Consider the following 21406-nt stretch of genomic DNA (forward strand, 5'->3'; position numbering starts at 1 on the left):
GCCATTATACACACCATGTTTGGAGCCCAAATGGCACTGCACATCACCCCAAAAACACCATCCCAACAGGGAAGTTTGGAGGTGGGAACATCATGGTGTGGGGCTGTTTTTCAGCATACAGTACTGACAAACTTGATATCATTGAAGGAAGGATGAATAGAAAAATGTACCAAGACATTCTTGATTAAAAAAAACCTGCTGCCATCTACCAGGATGATGAAGATGAAACGAGGGTGGACATTTGAGCAAGACAATGATCCCAAACACAAAGCCAAGGAAACACTCAATTGGTTTTAAAGAAGAAAAATAAAGATGCTAGAAGGGCCCAGCCAATCACCTGACTTGAATCCAATAGACAATCTATGGAAAGAACTAAGGATCAGAGGTCATAGAAGAGGCCCATCGAAACTTCAAGGTTTAAATGTGTGGAAGAATGGGCCAAAATCACACCTGAGCAATACATTCAGGAGCCATCTTGAAGCTGTCATTTTGTACAAAGTATTTAATAAATTTTAAGTTAGCGTGTTCAGTACTTTTTTCCCTGTGTCATTCCATTTTGCTACACATAACCTAATTTCTGAACTTATATGTTTTGGTGTCTTTATATGTATGGATTGCATTGGCTGTTGCTGACATGTGGGGAAAATTTCATGTCAATAGTACCTTTAGACATATATTTACCTAAAAAAATGATGACCTGTTCAGTACTGATTTTACCCATGGTATATAGTCTTTGGGATTTTATAGGGTTTTTTTATTTGTCTAGGCGGGAATTTCACATTGCGTCATGGCATTGTGCAATATTAAATGAAAGTACTGTTCAGTAGCTGTCCTTCTATCTGGTGTGTCTTAGGGGTTCGTATAAATGGCCATGTGTGTAAAATTCAAATTCTAGTTTGTCATTCTATGTAACAATCGCTATGACCCATCAGAATTATGCTAATGTGCAGCCTAATATCACATGTAAATTGTTAGTAGTATTGATCATGAAATGTTACCTGTCTAGGAATCTATAGCTATCCTCACCCTGGTTACCTGTCTAGGAATCTATAGCTGTTCTCACCCTGGCCAATCATTTGCCGGTCTTCAGGTCCCCCATGCCGGTGTGTCGCACTGCGCTTTGTGAATGGACCCAGAGCCAAACTGTGATGTGTCCCAGGAGGCTGTGGGTGGGGAAACCTCCGATTCGAGTGTATGTGGCAGTTGGCACCTGAGATAACTAGGTATCTGCTCCCCACCCAAAAAAAAAAGGATAGAACATAAAGCAAAATGTCCCTTTTTTTTTTTTTTTAGGTAAGGTTCTGCTTTAAGTTGGCCAATAAAGGGTATCCTCTAAAGTGGTTCAAAGTTTAAAGATTTTGTAGCTTCATGCATACTCTGCATTAGGGTAAATAAACGCCCTACAGCTGTCCTACCCAGCCCCATCCCTAAACACTTTTCCTGGCTGCTGTCACCACTCCAGCACAGTCTGAACTGCATCACCACTCTCCTCACTTCTGCTTTCACAGGAGAAACTAGCAGAGGAGCCGCTGTCAGGAACACTTCTGTCTGGGGGTGTGGCTTACCAGTGCCAAAAGTGTCTATGGACACGCACAGTCTGGTTAGGAGTGTGCATGCACAGGTGCCTCCTTAGCATAAGGATGCACCCGGGGGAGGGAGGAGCAGAGAGTGCGGGCAGGGGACTACCAGAAAAGGATGGTAAGGGGCCTTTCTTTGTAATATTGTAGCACAAAGTAGGTAATTTTAGCCCCTTTTTTTTTATTTTAAACAAAAAACGATATCCTTTAGTATCACTTTAGACCTAAAACTTACTTATTCTCTGAGTGTTGGATGTGAGGATTTATTCTGGTTTATTATCCAGATTTATAATATGCTGGCATTAGGTTAACTATACCTAATGATTCTTGGGTAATGTTAGAGAAAGTAGTGTAATTTTCATGTTGGTAGTTTGATTTTTTTCTTTAATTGGTTTTATTTAATGTAGTATTTTATTAGGATAGTGTAGTTGATTACAGTACAGGCGGTCCCTGGGTTACAAACATCCGACTTACAAACGACTCCTACTTACAAACGGAGGGAGACAACAGGAAGCGAGAGGAAAACTCCCCCTAGGAAGGAAAATTCACTCCTGTAAGAGTTCTCATGGGAAGAAGGTGTCTCCACTGGAGCTTTATCACCAATCCTTGTTTCCACAACAACCCAAAAAAATTTCAAAATCCAACTGCCACAGGGACTAAAAGTGAGGTGAAATCTTCTGAATAGGGGCACAGACAGCAAAACAAACCTTACGAGGTGTTAACCCTTCCCTATGCTATCCAAAAACGTAAAAAAAAATATATTTTTGGCTGGAGCTGCACCAAAAATTTTTACCTGTTCCGACTTACAGACAAATTCAACTTAAGAACAAACCTACAGACCCTATATCTTGTTTGTAACCCACGGACTGCCTATACTGTATTATATTTAGTTTTATGTGGTATTATTTGCTGTTATTGGTTATTTTATTATTGTTGTGCCTTGCTGTGATTTTTGTTTGTTGAGTTTTTGTTGATTTTGTTGTCTTGTTGAATGTAATTGTATTTTAGTCATTTTCCTTTGAGATTAATAAAGTAATCTGAATCTGAATGGCAGTACAAGACTTATCTACTAGCCAGACACTTTCAATTTTATTTTTGCTACCTGTGTCACAAATAACTCGCAGAAGCATCTGCATAGAGTGTTACTCATAGCAAGCAATGATTTCCTAACATAAAGAGTTTCCTGATTGGCTATGCATATTTTGGCCAACACAGCCATCCATTTCTATATAAAGTCCTTTTGTTGGATGGGTTTTCACTGATTGTGATAATCCATGTGGCCAACAGATGGGGCTGGTGAGCCAAGCAGACTGCAGTGACGTTACTCAGCCAGGACTCTTCAGTTCTTATGCAATGCAGCATAGTGTTCCGGCATGTTAAATAAGCATGCTGTGCTATTGTATAATGACACAGACATGCTGGAAGGGATAACAGACAGGGAGTGATCCTCATCGGAGTCACATGTGCTGCTCCCGAGCTGTAAACTCCATTCCAGGTAAGAGGCCATGTGTCCAGCTCCTAGAGCGTATAGATCACAGGCTTTTCCTTTTCCCAGTATTGTTACCTTTTTCCCTGAAGTAGACCTAGGAACAACCAGCTTTTTTTTTTTTTTTTGTATGGTTTAATTTTTGGTGTGGTGACAATGGCACATGTTGTGCGGAGCTCTGTTCTTGTTCAGTCTTTGTTCTGAGTTCAGCAGGTACAGGAGTTGATGTCTGGAGGATTTTTAAGGGAGAGAGATGAAGAATGAAGACACGCCGGAATGGTTAATTATGCCCTTCGGATTTTTGGCTGCTTATCTGTGACTGTGCAGTTTTTTATGTACTGCTCTGATATGTATCATTAATTTGTATATCTTGTGTTTCAGATTTTTATCTTACTTTCACCTAATGATTTCTTTGTCTTATATACCCATTTTATATGTATATGTTTCATAGACTGTTAAATTTCTCCTGCATATCAGGAACTGCTGGTCTTGTCGTGTTATGTAACCTTACAGTTTAGTTTTGTCATCACTCTATGCTTTTTTTTTTTTTAAATTAACTTTACAGAGTACATGGGTTTGTATGTATAGAGAAGGAGACCGTGCTGGTGTTAGCGGGAGAAATGGAGAGTTTAAGTGATAGAGAGCAGGAGATGGATATGTATATGTGTGTATGTATTTGTATGTATATGTGTGTATAATATATATATATATATATATATATATATATATATACACACACACACACCGGTGCATCTCATAAAATTTAGAATATCATCAAAAAGTTATTTTCAGTAATTCAATTAAAAAAATGAAACTCCTATATTTTAGACAGATGCGTTACACACGGAGTGATATATTTCAAGTATTTCTTTCTTTTAATTTTGATGATTATGGCTTGCAGCTAGTGAAAACCCCAAAATTCAGTATCTCAGAAAATTTGAATATTACATAAGGTAAAAAAAAGAGTTTTTATACAGAAATGTGGGTTACTGAAAAGTATGTCCGTGTACAGTTTAGTATGAACTCAAAACTTGGTCGGGGCTCCTTTTGCAAGATGACTGCATCAATGCAGCGTGGCATGGAGGCGACCAGCCTGTGGCACTGCTGAGGTGTTATGAAAGCCCAGGCTGCTTTGATAGTGGCCTTCAGCTCATCTGCATTGTTGGGTCTGGTGTCTGTCATCCTCCTCTTGACAGTACTCCATCAATTCTCTATGGGGTTTAGGTCTGGTGAGTTTGCTAGCCATATAAGCACAGTGATACCATTATCATTAAACCTGGTATTGGTACTTTTGGCAGTGTGGGCAGGTGCCAAGTCCTGCTGGAAAATGAAATCGGCATCATCTCCATAAAGCTGGTGAGTAGTGGGAAGCATGAAGGGCTCTAGAATTTCCTGGTAGAGGGCTGCACTGACTTTGGACTTGATAAAACACAGTGGGCTAACACCAGCAGATGGCATGGCTCCCCAAATCATCACGGACTGTAGAAACGTTACACTGGACCTCATGCAACTTTGATTCTGTAGCTCACCACTCTTCCTCCAGACTCTGGGACCTTGATTTCCAAATCAAATGCAAAAGTTTCTACAGTCCGTGATGATTTAGGGAGCCGTGTCATCTGCTGGTGTTGTACATGGACATACAGTACTTTCCTTTTTTTTCTAATTGGTCTTATGTAATATTCAAATTTTCTGAGATACCGAATCTTGGGTTTTCACTAGCTGTAAGCCATATTCATCAAAATTAAAAGGAAGACATGCTTGAAGAATATCACTCATACCCATGTGTGTGTGTGTGTGTGTGTGTGTGTGTGTGTGTGTATATATATATATATATATATATATATATATATATAAATAGAGCGAGAATGAATGTTACCTATTTTTGTATGTATATGTGTTTTTATATTTGAATATATACACTTCTATAATATAGGAAAAAGGCAGCACGGTTACTTTTAATGCTTTTTATAAACCAGTAGTTGGGTCGACAATATGAATCCAATTTAAAAAAAAATAAAAAACACACTTTGAACAAATTCCTACAGGACCTATGTACCCCTTTTATGAAAGCTCCCACTATGCTGTTTAACAGCCTGAAGTAGCTAGGACTTCTTGGATGTATTTGCTAGGATCGGCTTTCTCCAGCTATGGCCAGGCGATGCTCCTGGGGTTGAAGTGTGGTTGGGGACAAGATTTACATGAGGCACAAATACTTATTGGCTTTAGTGGCAGTGGCTAGCCTGTGGGTGCCTCTACCGTGCACAGACTCTACCAGTGGCTCAGACTTGAAAGTAATGCAGAAGCTTCACCTAGTGGGTACCTAGATGGAGCTAGTCCTGTAAGTATTTGTAACTTAAGAGCAGCTGCGGAAGCTGGGAGAGCTGAACATTAAGATCTGCCAGAAAGTGTAACTGAATAATGACCTAAAACAAATAGTAATTAGTTTTTCAAATCAGCTAACTGGCACCCATAAAAGAAAGAAAAAAATAACGCAAAGAAGAGGAATAAAAGCGAGTGAGAGAAATGGAAAGAGAAAAAAAGGGCGAGGGAAAGAGTCTCAGTCAGACGTTTATATGTACAATGAGGTCCCATCAGCTCCATGGTGTGTACAGAGGAATCCTCCAGAAGTGTGGCACTCTCCCACCTCTACCTTACATACACTTAGAAAACAGCCTGTTCTGTTCCACCACACGTGTCTATTGGGGGGAAGAGTGTCCCACACCCGGCCAGTAAAGGGTAAACTTTGCCCCCCAACTACTTGCAGGTGATACCCTTCCCTCAGTGGCGGCAGGAGAGGCTCTGTCTACACTCCCCTGGGGGCTGAGGAAGCAGTGACACCCAGGCAGGAGCAGTGGGACAGGGAGCTGCTGACGCATGAAAATGTGTGCAGAGCCCAGGACCGGCGCACCATTCTCCCACCTCACACACTGCTCAGCTGCAGGCCTGGCACTCTTATCCGATGTCAGATGTGTGCTGGGTGACCGCAACGAGGAGGGCTGACAGAAGGTGAGCAGTTCTTCCTTGGATGTGCTGAGAGCAGAGAAGGGGAGGCAGCTGGTTCTGATTGGTCAGCGTCGTCCATGTGACGGTGCTGACCAATTAGAATGCCTCTTGTCCGTACACTGAGAGGTATAGATAGGAGCTGTGGGGATTCAAAATCCCTGGATCAGTGAAGCGGCATCCCGATGCCTGATAGCGGATGGCTGACAAAATCACAGGCGCCCGGACTCAATTTCTAGTCGCCAATGTGACCTGGCACCTGAGATTTGTCGAGCCCTGTGGTATCCAGTCACACATCTTGAATCTAAAGAATGCTTGCAGCAGTAAGAAGTATAATAAATGTTATAGTTGTTTGCATTTAAAATCGAAAAGCCTGTAATAATACAAAATATTATCTAAAACTGAGTTTTTTTTTTTTTCCCCTCTCAATAATCCTATTTTCTGGAATGCTGCAGTTGAGCTTTAGCCATATAAGTAAAAATATAATTTAGCATAGCCAACTATACATTCAGCAATTATTTTATAAAGAGTTTTTTTGTGTAATCCTAACCGCCAAGTTCATGGCATGTGATTGAACTGTAAGTAATCGTTTGATTAAGCTCCATGTCCTTGTTGTGGGCGAACTTTGTGGATCATTCAGGTAGCTTGTTGTCTTTTATGGTGTGCCCATAGGGAGAGTGGTCCAGCCTTGGGTAGAACATTGCCTGTACGGCGCACTTTATCAGATGCTCTTCTGCTTCCAACATGGTATAAGTAAGGTTTTCTAGGTGCCATGGGAGGTAAAGAATTTCATTCATGTGAAAGAGGTAGAGATGTGTGTCAATCAGATCGCAGTCATGCTTTGAAGGTTTATTATGACATATAAACTAAGGTTGCCATTGCTACCCTAGTACAATAAAACTGATAGAAACCGTGCTAGAGGAAACTGTGTTATATGGGGGTTATTAGCTCTCGTGGTAGATGCGTTTGTACAGTGAGTCAACAGGAACTATAGTTAAGGGTTTGGTAGACCACTTTTTATGAAAAAGAAAAGCAAAATATAACTTGCCCATGCAGGGGTTTTAGCTTCACACAAAACAATATTTACAGAAAATGCAGAGCGAGCTGATTCTTCAGTCACCAGCACCGCTGCGCGTTCCGGTCTCCCTGATTTTAGGTTCCTTAGGACTCGCTTAGTCTGCGCTTGCAGTACCTTACTGCTCAGGCCCCACTCCTGGCTTCACTAGATAGGGTTCTCCCACTTCTCAAAAACACAGGACTCTCTCCAGCCCCCTCTGTGGACTTGCTAGTCACCTCAGCATTCCCGGTCTCACCGGACCCATATAGCTGCCCTGACTCTCTCAGCCCTATGGGCAAGAAGTCCCCCCAACATAGAGTCACTTCTCCCGAGCAGGTCACCCCTCAGGCCCCACTCCTGGCTTCACTAGATAGGCTTCTCCCACTTCTCAAAAACACAGGACTCTCTCCAGCCCCCTCTGTGGACTTGCTAGTCACCTCAGCATTCCCAGTCTCACCGGACCCATGTAGCTCTCCTGACTCTCTCAGCCCTATGGGCAAGAAGTCCCCCCCAACATAGAGTCGCTTCTCCCGAGCAGGTCACCCCTCTTGGATGGCACACATCACTATCTTCACACACAGCATGTGTCTCTGGCTGCAACTGCTTCAACCCCACCTGCCTTGAGCTATACTCTGATCTGCCTTGTTTTGCCCCTGCACACAGGCTGCCAGCAGTTAGCAAAGCCTGGACACAGGACTAAAGACTCTGTCCCAACCAATCCGGTCCAGACTCTCCAAATCCAGAACAAACTTAAGATACCGTTTTCTCTGTTCACAACTAATCTGCCTGAACTTCTCAAACTGACTCTTTGAGGGACCTGTTTCCATTTTAAACCCATTTATATAGTGGCAGGGACTTTCACGATCACAACTGATATAAGGGCTGATCATCTATATCACCATATGGAAGTGTCCAGTTGGTTTTAAGATCTGACTGTCATACGTGAAAGTCTTGTTGATTAATTTGTTCCTCTTTTTAGAGTTGTGTTGAGTAACATGTCCCATGACTTGAGACCCATGACATTGAAAAGATGCAGAATCTGCTCATGTAATTTGTGGTTGGACAAGGGAACAGTCCAATAAAAGTTATTGTATAAATATTCTTTATAGTACCACCATCAGTTGTGCTTATGCAGTATTGGAGATTGTCAAGGGAGACCCTAGTAATTGTTTGGTTGCCTATTGCTTTTGTCAGTTTAATTAAGGTCCTATAAAAAAAAAGAAAATAGTGGTGTGAACCTTATGTTTAATAATAACTTTGGCCCATTTATCCAATTTGCTTGGTTAATACTTAACCTGTGAGGTTTTCCAAGGTCTTGATATTTTGAACCTAGATCAGGCATGTCCAACCTGTGGCCCGGAACCGCAGGCAATGCGGCCGACTGCTCCTGCCAATTTATTTATTTATTTATTTTGCTGGGGAGGAAGGAAGTCGAGTCAGGGGCACGGCCACAGAGGCAGCCTCGGAGGGGATCATCCACTAGTTGTGTAAAATTAGTGCTGGGGGGGGCGCGGCAGCACGGGAAGGGCGCGGTGGCGTTTTATTACTTATAAACTTTAACTAATAGTATATATTTTATATGCGGCCCGAGAAAATTTCTCTACACTCAATGTGGCCCAGAGAAGCCAAAAGGTTGGACACCCATGACCTAGATCAGGGTTTTCAAACTATGGCCCTCCAGTTGTTCAGGAACTACAATTCCAATCATGCCTAGTCACGTCTTGGCATGTCAGAGTTTGACAATGCCCCATGGGATGTGTAGTTCTGCAACAGCTGGAGGGCCGTAGTTTGAGGATCCCTGACCTAGATGATAAGAAGGTGGGTCACATTGCAAATGCCAAAAGGAGGGATTTGTATTCCGGTAGATCCGCTGATTGTCTGGCTCTTCTTGTACATGACTTTCGAGCATAGACCATACTCATGTACCATGACAGGTGTTGGGTAGCAACCACAGTGCGATCCCTGAACAGCTGACGAGTATTGCAGCCTAGGCTATGGGCAGGACCTTTGCCGTCTAAGCACAAGACCCGCAGTAGTCCGCTGTTTCCCCGGCTTGTCTCCAAGCAACTGGTTAGATGACTAAGGCTGTCATGTGAAGATCCCCCCTATTTATATGCCAACAATAAGGCATTCTTTCTGTAAATAGTGGGACTTAACAGTCACATCTTTTGGCATGAACCCCAAGCTACACACCAACCCTTGGTAAATAAATTATTCTTTTCTTTGAGCAGCTTCAGTCATTTAAATCCTTTTGTCTATGGTCATTACTATGTAGATGGTGCAAATGTTATAACTTGCTTTTACTTCCTCCTTGTCATGCCTCTTAGCGGCTCTTCCGTCTGCTTGTATATGTAATTCTGCTGACAGCATGTCTTCCACGTGACAGTATTTTACCACAAACTTCTCTATCCTTTAAAGCAGCAGCAAATGGAAATCCGCTGTCACCAGTGATGAGTATGGGGTTTTCATGTAATAACATATGTACGGTAGACGACCGTGTCAAGTCATGCAAGGCAGTGTGTTGCATCTTTCAGCTTAGTCTCACATAGAAACTGTTTTATCGGTCACTAGAAGACCAGGACCAGTGTCTGCTCATGTCTTGGGTTGTGTAATAGAGCCTGGAAGGGACAATATCAGATCTTCCTGAGAAGTATAATATTCTTGCGTTATTGCCCTTTTCTAAAAATGCTTGTTGACTGGCTGTTGTTTTTCTGGCCTTATTGATATATGCATTGCAACAGGAAAGTATTCACAGCTTTTCACTTTTTTTCACAGTTTTTTTATGTTACAGCCTAATTCCAAAATGGATTCAAGTCTTTTTTTTTTTTTTCTCCACATTCTACAAACAATACCCCATAATGACAACGTGAAAGAAGTTTGTTTTAAATCTTTGAAAATGTATTAAAAAAAAAAAATCACACGTATAGAAGTATTCACATCATTTGCCATGACATTCAAAATTGAGTTTAGGACTAGGTGCATCCTGTTTCCACTGATCATCATTGAGATGTTTCTACAACTTGATTGGAGTCCACCTGTGGTAAATTGTTGACTGGACTTGATTTGGAAAGGCACACACCTGTCTATATAATGTCCCACAGTCAATATTGCATGTAATTGTAAGAGCACAAACTAACCCATAAAGTCCAAGGAATTTTCTGTAGAACTCAGAGACAGGATTGTATCAGGGCAGAGATCTGGGAAATGGTACAGAAAAATGTCTGCAGCATTCCGGGTCCCAATGAGCACAGTGGTCTCCAGCATTCATAAATAGAAGAAGTTTGAAACCCCCAGGATTCTTCCTGGAGCGGGCGGCCCGGCCAAACTGAACGATCAGGGGAGAAGGGCTTTAGTCAGAGAGGTGACCAAGAACCCAATGGTCACTGAAAGAGCTCTAGCATTTCTCTGTGGAGAGAGGAGAACCTGCTAGAAAAACAACCATCTCTAAAGCACTCCACCAATCAGGCCTGTATGATAGAGTGGCCAGACAGAATCCACTTCTCCATAAAAGGCACATGACAGCCCGTCTGGAGTTTGCCAAAAGGCACCTGAAGGACTCTGACCATGGGAAACAAAATTCTCTGGTCTGATGAAACAAAGATTGAACTCCTTGGTCTGAATGGCAGGCGTCATGTCTGGAGGAAACCAGGCATCACTCATCACCTGCCCAATACCATCCCTAAAGTGAAGCATGGTGGTGGCAGCAACACTCTGTGGGGATCTTTTTTAGCGGCAGAAACTGGGAGACTAATCAGGATTGAGGGAAAGAGGAATGCAGCAATGTACAAAGACATCCTTGATAAAAACCTGCTCCAGAGCACTCTGTACCTTAGACTGAGGTAAAGGGATTAATCGTCCAACAGGACAATAACCCTAAGCATGTTATGAGGAAGGCTTAGGCAGAAACGCGTTAGCATTTCCAAGATGTTGTAGCTGCTTCAGTGCAAAATATAATTTCATAAGGAGTGATCGTGTTTTGGCTTTTGATTGCTATGGAACAACCATAAGCCAAGATAACAAAGGAGTGGCTAGGGGACAACTCTGTGTATGTCCTTGAGTGGCCCAGGCAGAGCCCAGACTTAAAGCAAGTTGAACATCTGTGGAGAGATCTGAAAATAGCTGTGCACCAATGCTTCTTCTCCAACCTGATGGAGCTTTAGAGGTCCTGCAAAGAAGAATGGGAGAAACTGCCCAAAAATAGGTGTGCCAAGCTTGTATCATCATTCTCAAAAAGTTTAAGGCCCCTTTCACACAGGGGAGTCCATCGGCGGACTCCGTTTTTCTCAGCGGAAATCGATCCGCCGATCCCCTGATGGCAGCTATGTCTCTGCTCTGTGTGCGGAGACAGAGCTGTCAGGTAGCCACTGTTCTCTATGGGGGAATGGGAACAGACTGTGTGTCCGTTCTCATCCGATCCGCCTGGACGGATGGAAAATAGCGTTTCCATCCATCCAGATTTGACGGATCGGATGTCAGTGGACATGTCTCTGCTGACATCCGATGCCCCATAGAGATGCATGGAGCATCCGTTCAGATCTGCCTGAAAAACGGACAGGCGGATCTGAACGGTCCGGAAGTGTGAAAGGGGCCTTAAGACTGTAATTGGTGCAAAGGTGCTTTATCCAAGTTTTGAGCAAAGGCTGTAACTACTTATGTACATGTGATTTTTTTTTTTTCCTTTTTTCTTTTTAATAAATTTGCTAAGATTTCAAACAAACTTCTTTCATGTTGTCATTATAGAGTATTGTTTGTAGAATTTGAGGAAAATAATGAATTGAATCAATTTTAGAATAAGGCTGTACCATTACAAAATGTGGAAAAAGTAAAGCGCTGTGAATACTTTCCGGATGCACTGTAGGTTGCTGACCTGAAACAAGTATGCAGCTTAGCGTATTTTCTCATATATTCTCTGCAAAGGTTTTGCTTCTTTCTAGATATTAAATGTTTAAAGAGTAGTGCTATTTTCAGAAAGAACACGTTCCCTGCATTAAGGTAAAAACCTTTCAAAAGCTGCTCCCCTCAGCCCCCCCCGAACACTTACCTGAGCCTGATCTCAGACTAATGCTGACCCTATCTGCAGCAGCTCTTCTCCCTTTTCTCTCGTCTCACTGGCGACAAGGCAGCCATAGGAGCTGTTGGATCCCGCTGCTGTACTCCACTCCTGTGAGGGGGGAGCGAGGGACGGGGCCAAGCCACAATGTGTGTGTGTCTATGGACACACAGCATGGCTCGGGATCTTCTCAACACAAGCGCCCCCCCATATCAAGTGGCTTTCTGGTGTACTGCTGTTTCTCCCCCCCCCCCCCCCCCAGCTCTTATGCAGCTGAGAACAGAGATAATGTTATCACTTAGTTTTTGTTTTTTTTTAATATCTATACACAAATGTTTTGCCTTTCATTTCTATTTTAAACTGAATGGGTTGTTTTACAAGGTGATAATTTTCAGTCACTTTAAAGAGAACTCTAAAGCTGGAATTTTGTTAGAAAATTTAGATTTCAGGACTGGTCAATTTTTGAATCATTAGTAGGGTTAAATCAATGTTCGATTTTTACCGCAGTGTCAAGAAAAAGAAGAGGGATGGAATTTTGGTTTTTTTTTAACCACTTAAGCCCCGGAAGATTTTACCCCCTTCCTGACCAGGGCCTATTTTGCAATTCGGCACTGCGTGACTTTAACGGACAATTGCGCGGTCGTGCGACACTGTACCTAAACGAATTTGACGTCCTTTTTTTCCCACAAACAGAGCTTTCTCTGTCGCTCATTGACAGACGCAGTCCTCTTTGATTAATATCAAATGGGTTATACTGCCCTCTACAGGAGTAGGACACTAGGCAGAAGAAAACGTTCTGGCCACACCTTAGGGGCAGTCCCAGAGGGTATATCCTCTCTCTCTCTGCTACAGGATGTCGGTTCTTCAGAAACCTCCCTTTGAAGATATTAGGGAGATTCCCTTGCTTATGTTATCCCAGAAGGTGGCCTTCTTGGTGGCCATCACTTCTGCACGCAGGGTGTCAGAACTGGCCGCATTATCTTGTCGTTCCCCATATCTGGTGGTTCATAGGGATAAGGTGGTTCTTCGTCCGAATCCATCCTTCCTTCCTAAAGTCGTTTCAGAGTTTCATCTGAATGAAGATATTGTGTTACCTTCCCTGTGTCCTAAGCCCAGTCATCCTCGGGAGTTTGCGTTACATTCCTTGGTTCGGGCAATCAGGGTATACCTGAAAACTACGGACTAGTTTCGTAAGACGGATTCACTTTTTGTGATCACGGATGGCCCCAAAAAGGGGTTGCCTGCATCTGCCGCGACTATCTCCAGATGGATCAGACAGACGGTGGTACAGGCTTATTCTATTAAGGGTCGGAATCCTCCGTTCCCTGTTAAGGCGCACTCCACTCGGGCGCTTAGTGCTTCCTGGGCCTTCCGCCATCAGGCGTCAGTGGTCCAGGTTTGCAAGGTGGCTACCTGGTCGTCGGTTCATACCTTTACAAACTTTTATAAAGTTGATGTGATGGCATCGTCGGATGCCTCTTTTGGCCACAAGGTTCTGCAGGCCGCAATTTGAGGAGACCGTTGGTCTACCTCGAGGGTTTGTTTTCTGTTGGGTTTTCAGTTGAGTCTCATCCTTTTGTCTGATGAGCCTTTAAGATTTCTAGTCGGCATCGGTTGGGTCTTCTAGATTGGATTTTGATTTCCGTTATCCCTCCCCTCATTTGTGGCACTGCTTTGGGACGTCCCAATTTGATATTAATCAAAGAGGACTGCGTCTGTCAATGAGCGACAGAGAAAAATTTATTTTTGTAAGATCTTTTTTTTTTTTTTGCGGGGACTGCGACATTGCGGCGGACAGATCGGACCCTTGACTGACATTTTTGACACTTTTGGGGTTACCAGTGACATTACTACAGTAATCAGTGCTATACATATGCACTGTTACTGTAAAAATGACACTGGCAGGGAAGGAGTTAACTTTATTTGAGAGGGAGGGGTTAAGTGTGTCCCTAGGGGCGTGATTCTTACTGTGATTGGATGTGGCTACTGGTGTAAGAACAGAGATAGAACCGTGTGATCTCCATTCTTACACAGGGGAGACTGACAGGCTTCTGTGTTTACATTTGCCGCCTGCCTTTCTCCCGCTCTAACGGACGATCGTGAGTGCCCGGCGGACATCGGGTCCGCCGGGGCACACGCTCGGGGGGGTCCGTGAGCGTAGCGGGAGTGCGCCTCTGGCGGCGCACGCTCGCTCCCCAGAGCCTCACAGGCTAGCGATGTAGACCTACGTCGCTTTGCCTGTGAGGGCCTGACTGCCGACGTAAATCATCGTTGGGCAGTCAGCAAGTGGTTAATAAACAAATTTTTAACAGTGAATGTGGTTTTTGTTGCATAAGTGACATTCATTCCAAAATCTGATGTAAAAAGTTTTTTTCCCAAAGACATTCAATTGCACTGTGATAATTAACACTTGTTTATGGCCAGCATAGGTTCAAATTTCTCTAAACAGGGGTGAGATAAGTGTAATTCAGAGCAATCCAGGAACCTCCATGCTTCATGCCCAGAGTTCTCAAGTTGTGAAGGTTAGGATACAGTTCACTTTCCCTTTGAGCCACTCTGCAGCTGGCCAAAATTGGTTGTTTTTCCCATAGAAATCTTATGCCTCGTACACACGCGTCGATAGTTGGCCGTGAATTTTCGGCCAACGTCCGATCGGCCGATTTTCGGCTTGTTAGTATGATGCTTCCGACAACCGACTCCGACTTTTCAGCCGAAAAAAATCTGGTGTGCATGCTATAAAATTTTTGTTGGCCGTCACCACAACGGCCGATTTTCCGTCAGTCAGTACAGATTTCAGCAGACAAAAATCTGATGAGCAAGACTGGGCATGCTCAGAGATGAAAAAACACACGGAAAGTAAACCATCACATGACATCACTTCTGAAGTAGATTTTTGTTGGCCGAGAAAAATCGTGTGCAGTCTAGGCACATTTCAACCAATACAACAACACTGGACAAAAGTCGGCCGATCGGTCGGCCGATAATCGTTGCGTGTGTACGAGGCATTAGGGTATTTTTCTGACAACTGATTGCCGTTAGATCTGCGTGATGGCATTGAAAGTGTCCACAGTTTCTGAAGTTTAGAACTTAGAGTTACTAAACCCAGGACCCTGCATTCACTATATCTGGTCTCCCACAGTACACGGAATGTGGTATTGCAATCATTTTAGTAAATATAAACTGCTAAATACCTTTTCTCTTTAATTCATTGACGTACACCGCTTCATATCTTCATTGACTGTTGGGTTATGCTGCTCTTCATAGGAGTAGGACACTAGGCAGAAAAGAGTTAACAAAGCTCGACTACGCCCCTAGGGTAGTCCCAGGGGGTAGACTCCCCCTTCTTGCTTTAGAGTCTGTTTTTTTTCTGCCTAGTCAGAAGTAAGGACCTAGCTCTTTGCTGGGATCTTTGGTCCTAGCATTTTTTTTTTTTTTCCTTTTGTGTTTTTTTTCCTTCTACAACAAAGTCTGTTCCAGTGAAACTACAATTAACTTCCGGACTAGGTGACGCACCTTGCCTAGATCCTTACGGTCCTCCTAATCTTGCCAGTGAGCATGTGCAGACCGTAGCTCCACGCTCGGTTGGCCGCGACATAGCCCCACAGGATGGCGGCTGGCCGGCAAGTGAAACACCTTGCAAAGGACGCACATGACCGGGTTGCGGCCTGAGTTGTAGCGTACCTCTGACCCGTAGCACCCCCCATTCTAAGATGGGAAGGTGATCTGCCCGGAGTGGTGCCCGCCCAGTTCCGAAGGTTGGTTTGAGCCATCAGTGTGTACCCGGCGGCAACTGAGTTGATTCGCAAATCAGATTCCCTATTTGATTTGTTCTTTCGGATGGTTCTTGCAAGGGGCAGGCCGCATCTGCTGCGACCATTTCCAGATGGATCAGGCAGACGGTGGTGCAGGCCTATTCCATTAACGGTCAGGTTCCTCCTTTCCCTGTTAAGGCGCATTCTATGAGGGTGCTTTGTGCCTCCTTGGCGTTCCATCATCAGGCGTCACTGGTTCAGGTTTGCAAGGCGGCCACCTGGTCGTCTGTGCACACATTCACCAAGTTTTACAAGGTGGATGTCTTGGCATCTGCGGATTCTGCTTTTGGCCGCAATGTTTTGCAGGCTGCTGTTGCAGAGGCTACGGCCTCCTTGAGGGTGTTTTATCCTGCTAGGTGAGCTCTAGTTGTTCCTGGTTGGGCTCTTTGGTTACCTGGTTGGCTATGTTTAGCCCTTTTTCTGAGATTTATTTTTTTTTTTTGTATGTGGTTTCCCACCCCTTTATGATGACACTGCTTTGGGACATCCCAATAGTCAATGAAGATATGACGCTGTGTCTGTCAATGAACGAAAGAGAAAACTGGATTTTTTTCATACCGTAAAATCCTTTCCTCTGATGTTCATTGATGAACACAGCACCCATCCCTCTGTTGTGTTGGGTAATGTATTCTTCTGACACTGCTTGTTACTAAAATTAGATCCTATAGCAGGAAGTGGGAGTACACCCCCTGGGACTACCCTAGGGGCATAGTTTAGTTTTGTTAACTCTTTTCTGCCTTGTGTCCTATACCTATGAAGAGCAGCATAACCCAACAGTCAATGAAGAGATTTTTAGTTTAGGCACAAAAAATATATTCCTCATTAGTGACAAAGGCTATAAGTCCACATTGTGTGCACCAAATACATTTTCAAACTCAGATATTACTATGTAAAAGTAGTGTTGATATCATTACTGTGCACCACACTAGAAGAGTCCAAAGTAAGGTTTTATTCTAAATGCTGGGCAAAAGAGTCCATGCATTTCAGGGCCCACACATTGCCTCCTTCATCAGGTCTTTTGGAATTGAGTGCTCTGTTTGTGCCAATGTTGATAGCGATTTATACTCCTTTAATCCAGAGATCTCCCCTGCATTACTTTTTTTGGCCAAAAGATGTCCTCAGTCTGATAACAAGCGCCATTCAATCTAATTCCTCTAATTCCTCTGAACCCAGATTGTCTAGAACCTGCCCCAGCTTGGGACTGGTCAGTGAAAGGACTGATGTGTGGCATCCAAAACACTTTGGCCCTTGTGCCAAAATAATGTTTGGAATAAAACTTTACTTTGGACTTCAACAGTCCAATGTGGCACTTTGATTTTAGATTCAAATATTGTTTTTACATCACACAGTCTTTGTGGTAGTTCTTCAGTGCACAGAAGCAGTCGAATATAACCCAGATGCCCCACAGGGACACTGTCAGCACCACATTGATAAAGTAAACTTCCATTGCTAAAGCATCATATATCAATATCCTAACGTTCCAATGCCATCATTTTACTACTGTGTACATAGCCTGAGTACACATGTGGGAGGAACCTAGAACAGGGCTTGACAAATTTTCCTGAACTCTAGGAGCCAGCTAAAGTTAGGAGCCAATTTTTATTTTTTTTTAAACAAACAACCAAGCTTTATTTCCAAAAAATAACATACTAAATTTACACATAAAGACGACTAGAACCCCACTCTCTCCTCTATAGTGCAATCGGATGGAAACAGACTGTCTGTCTGTTTCCATCTGATCCGATCCATGGGATGGATAGAAAATAGAACCACCATCTGTCTGTTTTTGGCAGACAGGATCAGATGGTGGCAGATTACTGCTCCATAGAGGAGACTGAAGGGTCCAATCAGGTCTGCCTGGAAAACTGACAGGCGGACCTGATCAGACAGCCCGTGTGAAAGGGGCCTTCGGCTGTGGCATGGCGATGAGGAAAAAAAATATTATATAATATATATATATATATATATATATATATATATATTTATAAAAATTGAAAAAAGAATTTTTTTTAATAATAATAAAAAAAAGAAAAATATTTTTTTTAATAATTTAAAAAAATTAATAATAATAACCACACTCCCTGTCCACTTACCTTTTAAGCAAAAGTAAGTGGACAGGGTGATGAAGCCTGCAAAAACTTCCGTCCTATCTCCTCTTGGGGAAGGAGATGGACAGGCATTGAGGACAGGCAGGGGAAACAGCCATTATTTACTGCTTGTCAAACACCCGGCCACCACAAGAGGGCGCCAGTTCCCCGTTCTCTCACTGAAGAAGGCCGAAAAGCCTCAATTTTCAGACGGCGCGGAAGTCCTTGCACTCGGTGAGTGGTTGGGGGGGGGGGCACAAAAGGGACCGGACACCTCTTGCAGTGCACCCCAGGCGCCGGGTCGCTAATTATAGTCGCCAATGCGACCTGGCGCCCGGGGTTTGTCGAGCCCTGACCTAGAAGTACCACCCTCTACAGGCTGCCTGCAGAAAATACATGGGTGGGAGGATACAAGACCAATCACCCTGCACAAGGATACAAGACCAATCACCCTGCACAAGTAGAGAGAACACCTGTGACTGGTCTTTATTACAGGAAGCTCCTACTCAGAGCAACTTTCACACAAATCAGGCATAAGGAAATGAGCAGAAAAATGCTCATGTGTGAAATGGGGGTTGGGCATCAGTATCAAAGAAAAACTATATTGAAGACAGGCACATAAGAATCTTTTATTTATTTTTTAGCACCTCCCTACTGCTGTATTGTGTAAACAATTTTGGGGAGGTGGGTGTTTTTTTTTTTTTTTTTTTTTGCAGTGCACTCATGAAATAGCCCTCGGGCCACCTGTGCATTTATTATTAGATGGCGTGGTTGACAAAAACAGTGTACAGGGCCTATCTGAGTGGCTCTGTACCTTGTGATCGCCGTGATGAGCAATCGCAAATGTAAACAGTAGTCCTGTATATGTCTAAGAGCCATCCCCTTCCTTTCACAATGGAGAAAGAAGGAACTAATGAATGAATGGTTATTCATTAGTTCCAGAGCATTTAGGATATTGCAAAGGATCCAGGGAAATATGTTTCTAATTTTAGCACTGTTGTGTGTTTTTCCTGAATATCATTAGGAAGTTCTCATTGTACTGAACTCTTCTGATTGCTCAAATGCTGTTAATTATTCTGTCCCCGTAGTGAGGTGAAAAGGGATGGCATGGTTAAATTCTTCTGTCACTGTTCTGGTAAAATAGGAAATTGCATTTTTTAGGACACGGATTCATCCTAGTGATGAGTCACACTCTTGTCTTCTTTGCGGTTTAACAAAAGACAGGATATTACCACCTCTCACAGAGCAGAGCTTGGGTGTCTTTGCTATGGAAGCAGCAGTTGTGTCATAGCTGTAACCCAGTCTCATTTTGTTTCTGTGCACCTTCACACACTCGAGACTTAAGTCCTGTTATCCATCGCAAGAAGCTTATTAGGATCTCAATACTAATCTGAGGATCAGTCAAGGTTCAGACATTCTCTCACTGCCAGACTGAACCTCCTACTAGTAGGGAGAGATTGGCCTGTTAACCCTCTAATAGGCAGTTTGCAAGCCCTTCACTTGTGTAAAGCATATAAAGAATTAAAGGCCATGCTATCATGTGTTGGTGTCTTAACTTCTGTAGAATTGCCATTGACTTAACCTAATTCTACTCCCGGTCAGTCAACATTACCGAGGCAGTATAGTTTAGTTGCACCAAACACATTTCAGTCACTATTCTAACGTTTACCTGAAATAATTTTTAATGTGATCTGACTGCTTTTACTTGTTCTATATTGTGAATATTGTATGATATTTAGAGAGTTTATCGTGGGATTGTGGGACAGGTACGAGTGTGTGTTTATTAAAGCGGTAGTATACTCCGCCATTAAACTTCTACCTACAGGTAAGCCTATGATGAGGCTTACCTGTAGGTAAAATGAATATCTCCAAAACCTGCATGGTTTAGGACAGTGGTCCTCAACCCTGGTCCTCAGGGCCCACTAACAGGCCAGGTTTGCAAGATAACTGAATTAAATCCCAGGTGATATCATTTGCTGCTCAGTGATTGCAGTACTCTAGTCTGCATCTCCCCAAGGTAATACTTAAAATCTGGCCTGTTAGAGGGCCATGAGGACCAGAGTTGAGGACCACTGGTTTAGGAGATATTCGCCCTGCATGCAGCCGCTGACACCAGCGGCACATGCGCTCTGAAGGTCCGGCGTACCTTCCCAGCTCTTTGCCGGCTCCTTGCTGGAAAGTAACTCCCGTGCGCATGCGTGACAGTGACGTCATCGTGGCCCCTGCCACTCACAGCGCCGAAGCCGCCGAACCCGGAAGAGACTCCGACGGAACATGACAGTTCCCTCAGTGGTGTCCGGGCGACCGTGTCGGGGCTTCGTTTTAAGGTAAGTATTTCACAATGAGCTAGTATGCATTCTCCTGCAGGGTTTTATTTTTTTTTTTTTGAGTACACAACCGCTTTAAAAGTCAGCAGCTACACTTTTTGTATAAAAAAAAATAAAATAAACACAAAACGACTGGAACTCCGCTTCGTGATTAAAAAACCTGACTTTACAACCACTTTAGCATTACAGGTAGGAAGTGACTGGCACTTTATGACTTTCTCGGTGAAATGCTACATGTTATTTACTCTTGGCAGCTGACATTGCATAGTTAGATCTGTGATAAGGAAATACCGTATTGTGGGGTGGAATCTTCAGTCTATTGGAATGGTAAATCAAAGGCCTCTTTCACACATACGAACCGTTCATTTCATCAGTTCAGTCACGTCAAAAAGGATAAGTTTTTCTTTTTCATCAGTTTTTTGTCCGTTTTTTCATCAGTTTTTTTTACATCCACTTCCAATGCAAAAACAGATGAAAACGGACCGTTTGTCTATTTACATCCGTTTTTCATCCGATCTGTTTTTTTAACGGAAGAAAAATAGGGCTTTCATCCGTTAAAAAAAAAAAAACAAAAAACAGATATTGACAGAAGAGGATGTAAATGGATGATCATCCGTTTTTCCATAGGAATGCATTGATGTCCATTTTTCATCCGTCAACAAATGGATGAAAAACGGACAAACGTTCCGTATGTGTGAAAGGGGCCTAACAAAAGTGTTGCATTTTAATCACAAGCCTCATGTCTGAACACTAATGGCTCGTTTCCACTGAGCTTTCTGGTACGGTTCGGTACGGTACGCTATTTATGCCGTTTCCATTATGAATGGTACCCTAATTCCAAACCGTACCGTACCACTTTTTGGTACCCTTTCGTTGGGGTACCAAGCACATTAGTACCGTACCAACAGGGTGGAGCTACACTCTGCAGAACTTTGATTGGTTGACAGAGAATCCTCTATCACAGATTTCCTGCTACACCACGCCTATCATGAAAGGGTACTATTGGCAGT

At 43.2% G+C, this 21406-nt stretch overlaps 1 protein-coding gene across 1 annotated transcript in view; it reads left to right on the forward strand.

The window, feature by feature from the left end:
• The first annotated feature begins 2931 nt into the window (after positions 1-2931).
• The window catches only part of SLC23A2 (solute carrier family 23 member 2), a 167741-nt gene continuing 149266 nt past the window's right edge, over positions 2932-21406 (forward strand). The window contains exon 1 of the mRNA XM_082253284.1: positions 2932-3072. The gene's annotated coding sequence lies outside the window, so the exon portion shown is untranslated. The remainder of the gene's footprint in view (positions 3073-21406) is intronic.

This window comes from Pelophylax lessonae, assembly GCF_965119305.1.
Source record: "Pelophylax lessonae genome assembly, chromosome: 4".
NCBI lineage: Eukaryota > Metazoa > Chordata > Amphibia > Anura > Ranidae > Pelophylax > Pelophylax lessonae.